The sequence below is a fragment of the Pollicipes pollicipes genome, unplaced genomic scaffold (genome assembly GCF_011947565.3).
Source record: "Pollicipes pollicipes isolate AB1234 unplaced genomic scaffold, Ppol_2.1 Scaffold_4740;HRSCAF=5597_pilon_pilon_pilon, whole genome shotgun sequence".
NCBI lineage: Eukaryota > Metazoa > Arthropoda > Thecostraca > Pollicipedomorpha > Pollicipedidae > Pollicipes > Pollicipes pollicipes.
The window spans coordinates 28,037,337-28,044,680 of NW_023596545.1; positions in this window are offsets into that span (position 1 = coordinate 28,037,337).

Below are 7,344 nucleotides of genomic sequence, written 5' to 3' on the forward strand. Positions count from 1 at the left end.
TGCTCTGGCCAGGCTCCTATATGTTAGCCTGCCGGGGTTCTCTCGATTGTTAACGGCTCATCACGTTGGTCTTAGGTCCCTCTTGCTTGCTCTGGGGCCTTAAGCTTGTTGACGGGAGCCTCTTTGCTGGTCTCCTGTGGCACCCACGATCGCTCAGATTTCGGCCCTACTGGGCTTGGTACCTGAGCCTTAGACCAGCCGTCGGATATGCGCCGGTTGACTTTTACACGCATTTGTCGAACGTAATTGTACGTGCCGCCAACGTGGTATACGTCATTTCCCTCGGCTATTGAATCTGTGGCACAGAATTCTGTATCACGTTCTTTAATGTGTTTAGAATGTTAAGATGGCTTGTACTCCTTTATAACAAAGGAAAAACTCTGCATTAGTATCAGCCATCAGCTGATCACATCGACCAGCTGGTTAGCCGTAACTTGTCTAGGTGTAAAGTTCGTGCTTGATGTTGATGGTATTTAGGGGTCCATCTTTAGTTTATTTTACCCGTTTTTTTCTGGAATGCTTAGCCTTAAAATGACATGATTTACCGTAATCTGAAGAAAATGCATGAGTTCCATGTATGTGCATATGTTGTACGCCCCTAGCTTTCTGGGGCTATGCACAATAAGTTGGGTTCCCGTTCCCGTATTTACTATATATATATATATATATATATATATATATATATATATATATATATATATATATATATATATATATATATATATATTTATATATATATATGTATATATATATATATATGTGTGTGTGTGTGTGTGTGTGTGTGTGTGTGTGTGTGTGTGTGTGTGGTGTGGGTGTGTGTGTGTTGTGTGTGTGTGTGTGGTGTGGTGTGTGTGTGTGTGTGTGTGTGTGTGTGTGTGTTGTGTGTGTTGTGTGTGTGTGTTGTGTGGGTGTGTGTGTGGTGTGTGTGGGTGTGTGTTGTGTGTGTGTGTGTGTGGGTGTGTGTGTGTGTGTGTGTGTGTGTGTGTGTGTGGGTGTGTGTTGTGTGTGTGGTGTGTGTGGTGTGTGTGTGTGTGGTGTGGGTGTGTGTGTGTGTGTGTGGTGTGTGTGTGTGTGTGTTGTGTGTGTGTGTGTGTGTGTGTGTGTGTGTGTGTTGTGGTGGTGTGTGTGTTTGTGTGTGTGTGTGTGTGTGTGTGTGTGTGTGTGTGTGTGTGTGTGTGTGTGTGTGTGTGTGTGTGTGGGTGTTGTGTGTGTGTGTGGGTTTGGGTACGGACGGGTGCGGGTGTGGGCGGCTGTGTGTTATATGCTTCTTGTGCTCAAATCTAATGGCCGGAATGCGAGGACTTTTACTGGACCCAAGCTCTAGGGGACCCACAATGTTGCGTCCCCCTTAACGCAAACCTGGATTCGCCCGTTCTTACCGCCACGTTGCACTTGTTCTGTGCACCGAATAACATGGTTTTATTTTCGGGTGTGCGAGCGCCACTCACAACTGTTAAGCTTCTCTCCGCGTGGGAGTCATGTCAGGCTGACTTCAGACGAATATCAGAAACTTGGATTTTTGGACTTGCGTGAAGTAAAAAAGTGTTTAATTTTCTCATTCACAAATATTGACCACCACTTCCATTCTGTTGAGACCTGTTCCAGCGAGACAGCCCAGAGCGCTCTAGTTTTTCACCCAAATTCATTTCTTGGTTCATCTAGTGGTTTGAGCTTTAAAGGCCAAAGAGGAAAAACGTTTAATTTTGACGCAGATACCGACGCCGGACTCCGGGAATACGGAACATTGCCAACGCGTGTTTCGTGAACGCGGCGCTGCAATGTCTGAGCAACGCCCGCGTCCTGCATGACTACATCCTACGAGACGAGTATTCCAGAGAGATCAACAAGATCACCTCCACCATGAAGGGTGCTCTCATCAGAGCGTTCGCTACGCTAATGCGAAACCTACGGTCGTGTCCGGATGGAGGTGACCGGGCATCCTTTTCGTCCATCTCAAACGGTTCTTGATGCGGCAGCGTCAGTGCAGAGACAAGCTCATCACCACTGTGGGCCTCTCCGCCACTGGTCTGGACCTGTGGCCATACTCTGCCGTACCGGGGGACTGGATTTGTGAGCTGTGTGGCGTGACCCAGCATTCTGGTGCGGCGCACTCGGGCCACTACACGGCCCGCTGCAAACACCCCCATTTGGGAGTGTGGCAATAGTACAACGACTCCAGGGTCCAGTCCACCCATAAGTACCGCGCCAAGAGCCGCGGAACGTTCATGCTGTTTTTGTTTTACCTGGCCAGTCATTGGCCTGGTGCCGATCTGAATGTCACTGCTCGAAGGAGTTGAAGAGGGCTTTCCCACGTCCAACTCCGCCAGCTAAACAACGAGACGGTTGGTTTTCATGGCAGCATGCCTTAACATTTTTGTTCTGAAAATCTGGTGGAGCAAGTCTAGCATTGCCGTATTCACTTTTTAAAGCGAGTGGGTCATTCAATCAGTGGGGTTATTATTGCTGCGCGGCATCTAAAGGCATAGGCATGCCTGATAGCGGCATCTGCGTCATCAAGCTCTGATGAAAAGCAAAGAAAAACGCATTACAAAAGGCACAAATTATGCGTGTAATAAGTAGTTGATCCGGAAGTTATGTGAAGTTCATGAGTGGCAGATTGGAACCATTGTCAACTATCTCGTGAGATAACTGAACTGATCGAACCATGTGCAGTGCCCTATGGCATGGCTTAGATACCCCGACCGTTTCCAAACCCTTCAATATGTCTACAGGTGTCGAAAATTCGAGCTTTTACGAACATACGAGCAAAGTTGACATCTTTTGGCTTTTCGGTGAGCATCGAAAGCAGTGACCTCTGGAAGTCGTCAAACATAATCGATGTTGGACGGTATTCATTATGCCACATTATGCCCAGTCTGCAACACGAATCGACGTGCGGAACTCATCCAAACCTGTTTTAATTGAAATCCGTGCGTGGATCGCATCACATTCCCAAGAGTAAAAGTCAGGTGAACGACTAGGTCGGGGTCAGGTCAGGTCCTGTGATGACTTGGAGCGAGAAAATTTAAGTGTCATGTTACAGCCAGTGTATGTGCACGGAGAGTCGAATGGTGTCATCACAAAAGTGTCATCGAAATAACCAATAGGTCCGTCGTTAACCACGTATATGTCATGAAATATTCATATATCACGACCTTATGGCATGTTTTCTACTTGACTCAGCACGGACCTACATAGTGTGAAAGCCCTTGAAATACCTATAGGGCTTTTGAAGTAGCTAGAAGTGTTTTTGATTTTTGGAGCCAGAGGGATGAGTGCTGGAGTCAACTCTGGTATATAACGTATTAGGTCATAAATTGGCTATTTCGCAGCCTTGTAATTCGACTATAGCAAGTACCAGGCGTCATTCTTCGAAGCCATCGTGGCGGTATGGCGGACGCGCTCATTATGATCGAAATGTGCCACACTTCCTCACGAGGATCATCGCTTGATGTGAGATATTTTGATACTGGTTCTGTCATGGGATATCTAGTGCCCTACTTTTCGCCAAAATTGATCCCGGTGAATCGTCTCATGATGTCTCGGATATTGATGATGCCCGGTAACCTCAAGAGTTACATATTTCAATGTCCCTAAACGAGTGAACATACGTGAAAAGGGGTTGCTTACGTAAGTTCGTATGTTTCTACTTTTGGCAGCAATCTTTGCAGCATCGAAGAGTGCAGGATTTTCCAGAGCCATAGCCTCGTACGGAATTAAGCGGGTATTCCGCATCTGGCTATATCGAAGTAAGCATCAGCTGTGATGAAATAAGCTTACTTGAGGCTGTTGTATGCTTTTAAGCGGAAAAGACTGCTCTGGGCAACGCAATTTTCTACAAAGTAAATATGTTCCCCACTGTGTCGTTGTTGATTGCGTCATCGTACCTTGTAAAACATTGATTGAGGCCGATTGACGGTCGGTACATCTGGAAATCGTGCCACGAACGCCAGACATGAACGACTCGACAATTATTTTTTTTATTGGCGTTGATTCGCCACGTTGGCGAAAGGATGGCAGGATTTTCAGCGATGTTATTATGACGTCATGGTGCTCGGGTGACCCTGAATTAGTTTCCCGAAAAAGTATGCACATCTTAATGGGCGTATAGCTCTGAAACCAGACGGGTTTAGGTCTTAGGAAGGACAGGGTTATGAACTGCACCACAAAACCTTCAAGGTGATTAGTTCAGTTCAAGGCTCTCAATAAAAGCGGAAGGCTCCCTTCAAAGCAGACTGATTATTCTAAGAGATGGCTTATAATGTGTCATTTGTTCGCTCTACTACGGCATTTGGAAGGCATTTTGGAATTCGGACAATATTCCTGATCGGATGGTGCATAACACGAATCCTCTTGTTGATGTCTACGGTCAACGGTTTTTTGGCCGCCGGAGGTCAAACCAGTTCATGCGCACACCCCCATCCAGATCAGTTTGAATCCATGCAGCACCGGCGCCGGAGAAGCCGGCGACAGGGTTGGGGCGGGTCTGCGCGGGTTTGGGCCGGGCCGAGAGAGCAGATATTAACTAACGCAGTAAAGCCGCGACCAGGATTTGCGGCGGATGAATGTAGTGCACGAGACGCGCCTCATTTGTTCTTGCTTTTAACAAAACTTCAAGCTTTAAACTATCTAGTGTGAAGCTCAGTGTAGGATTGGAAAACGGGGCGCTTCAACATCATGAATAGTGTGCATTACAAAATAAGCTCTCATCAAATTCATGGCGGGGCCCCAAGTAGCGGCCAAGTGGACCGTTACTCTCCATTTGTGATGCAAACGGCGGCCAGTGGCGTGCGTGGGGCTTGTGAAATGACTAAGCTACCACGGCGAAGCAGCTGCTTGCGGTCGATGATATTGACGCAACGCCATCTATCGTGGACTAGCGCGCCGGAGGTGAATTATTGCGACAGTTCCATACTTTCACATGTGCAGCTGGTCGGGGTCATAGTCGTTTCGTCACAAAGCCAACAGCGTCGTGCGGATGCTCAAGCCGGCCAGCAGTCCGGTTTTGAAGAGACTGGACAGAGTCCTGCCACGTTCGAACCGGTGACAGGGGTGGGAACCATGGGCATGGGCGATGGGGTGGGGGCTCGAAGGACCCACGCCCAGAACCACTCGCGAAAGCATGCGTGCTGGGGTGATGCATGAAAAAGGGAGTTCAAAAGGCGTTTTGTCATCCCACTTCTCCGCAAGTTTCTGCGTCCCTGTGTGGAGGCAGCTCCCGGAAGACAATCTCATATACGTGTCCACGTATCAGTCACAAGCGCACAATCGGTCAAGCAGCATTGCAGATGTACATGTCTCTGACGCAGACATGGCCACAATTCAATGTTGGCCGACATGTCGATGTGCGTGCCAGGCTCGACATGGTGTTTAATCATCCGGTGGAGACAGTGCTAACTACCGTGCACCAGACCTGCCATGTGCCCATATCGGAGGCTTGCACGGGTTACAAGTGCGCTGTTGGCTTTGCACTATTCGCAGCAAGCAGAAACTGCCCTGACTTCACCCGCATGTGCGTGAAAAATCACCCAGCTCAATACCCTCGCGACACCGCTGTGATGAGAAAGTGCAGCTTCATCTCCCAAGCGATAAGGGACTGGACGGCTTGGATAACTCCGTGGTACCTATATGGAATGGGTAACTGGTTGGGCTGTGTGAAGATTTTGAGGAAATTGCGGACCTGGGTAAGAAGTTCCCGAAATGTCGGACACATAGCTTATGAAGTACTGCATAATTCTACTGAGCGCTTATACTTGTATGATAATTCGTTTTGTTTAACCCATCTTTACAAGCACGAGTAAGCCTCACTCCAAAGTTTTCTGAAACCCGTTCGTAATTTAGAATTAGGGTGCTGGAAACCAATGCAAACGGGTAGTTAACGGGTGAGTACAACTTACACGGAATGGGCAGGGGGTGGGTACGAGCACAACTCCAAAGGTGGTGGGTGAACCGGGTAAATGAATCATTGGTCGTGGAGACCTCTCCCACGCGATCTACCAAAGCATCGGCCCTCTTAACACAGCCTTCCCCGGCGCAGCCCAGCGTCAGGCCGAAGACAGGCGGGTACGTACCAGCAGGAGCAGCATGTGTCCGCGACCAGCTCGTCACTCAGCGCTCTGATGCGGCCGCAGCGGCGTCGGCCGGCGTTATCAGGTGCCGGCGCGACCGGTGCCCACCGCACGGTGACCGGTCACGGCGGCTAAGCCTCCGCTCCGGTGAGGCGGGGACGCAACGGGCACCGCCAACCGGCCAATCGCTGGCTTTGCGGCGGGTTAGCTGGCCGCAGCCGGTTAGCCGATGCCGACCGTGGTGCCGGCTTTGGCAAGCGAAGCGCCGTCCGGTCTAACGCGCTCGGTTGGAATGACGGATGGGGAGCAGTCAGCACAGCCAGCCGCCAGTCTTTTGGCTTCATTTGGTGGACGGCTTCCGGCCAGTAGTGGCAATTTCGGAGCGCTGGAATCAAGGAGAGAGCGGAAAGCGTGAGCGGAAAATGCTAAGAAAAGTTGTGGCGCAACAGCCGGGGCGAAACGTTACAACTGGACAAATTCCACTGAAAGCTGATGTGACCGTCACAGTGCCCGTCATGCCGCATGCCCGGCGGCCGAGATGAGCGGCGGCACGCCACTGCGACCGTCCGGGTCACCTCGGCTGCCGAGCGTGCCCCCGCGCAGCGAGCCATCCTCGGGACCGGCGCCGCTGCTGGCGGGGAATCCCCGCCAGCGCCGCCGTCTGGCAGCAGCTTGGGCCCAAGGTCGCACCACGCTCCCAAGGAGACGGGGTCATGACTGAAGAAAGCGGACCGACGAGCCGCCGGTGTCACTACCACGCGATGAGGTTGAGTGTGAATCCGGGTAAGAATGTTTTGGGTCAGGATCCACACAAGTGCTGCTTAGAGTGGGCGCTGATGCCAGAAATCCATTCGAGCAAGAGGTTTGTCTCCGACGAAAAAGTGCCGAGTGATTTCCGACAACCTATTAGCTTAACGATTAAAACAGTACTGGCCCTTCTGCTGTCGTGGTAAGGACACAGCGCGTAATTGGAACCCATCACACTAGTAAACTGGAAGTGGCATGGCATCGTTCATACTGAAAGCCACAGACAAATCCCTCCGTTCGCCAAGGTTCACCCTTTCTGCGCACAGGGACCGAGCCTGGAGATACCGCCCGCTATTTCAGGACGTGTCAATTACCTTGGTTATTCGCGCTGTCTGCATCCCATGTCGCCTGTACCGCCATCGGGCTGGTGCGCCACCTCCCGATACTAACCAGATGGTGTTGTGCAACGGATGATGGCCAAAAAGTCCTTCATATCTTCTGGGAAAGCTTCGATATTTAACACTCGGAT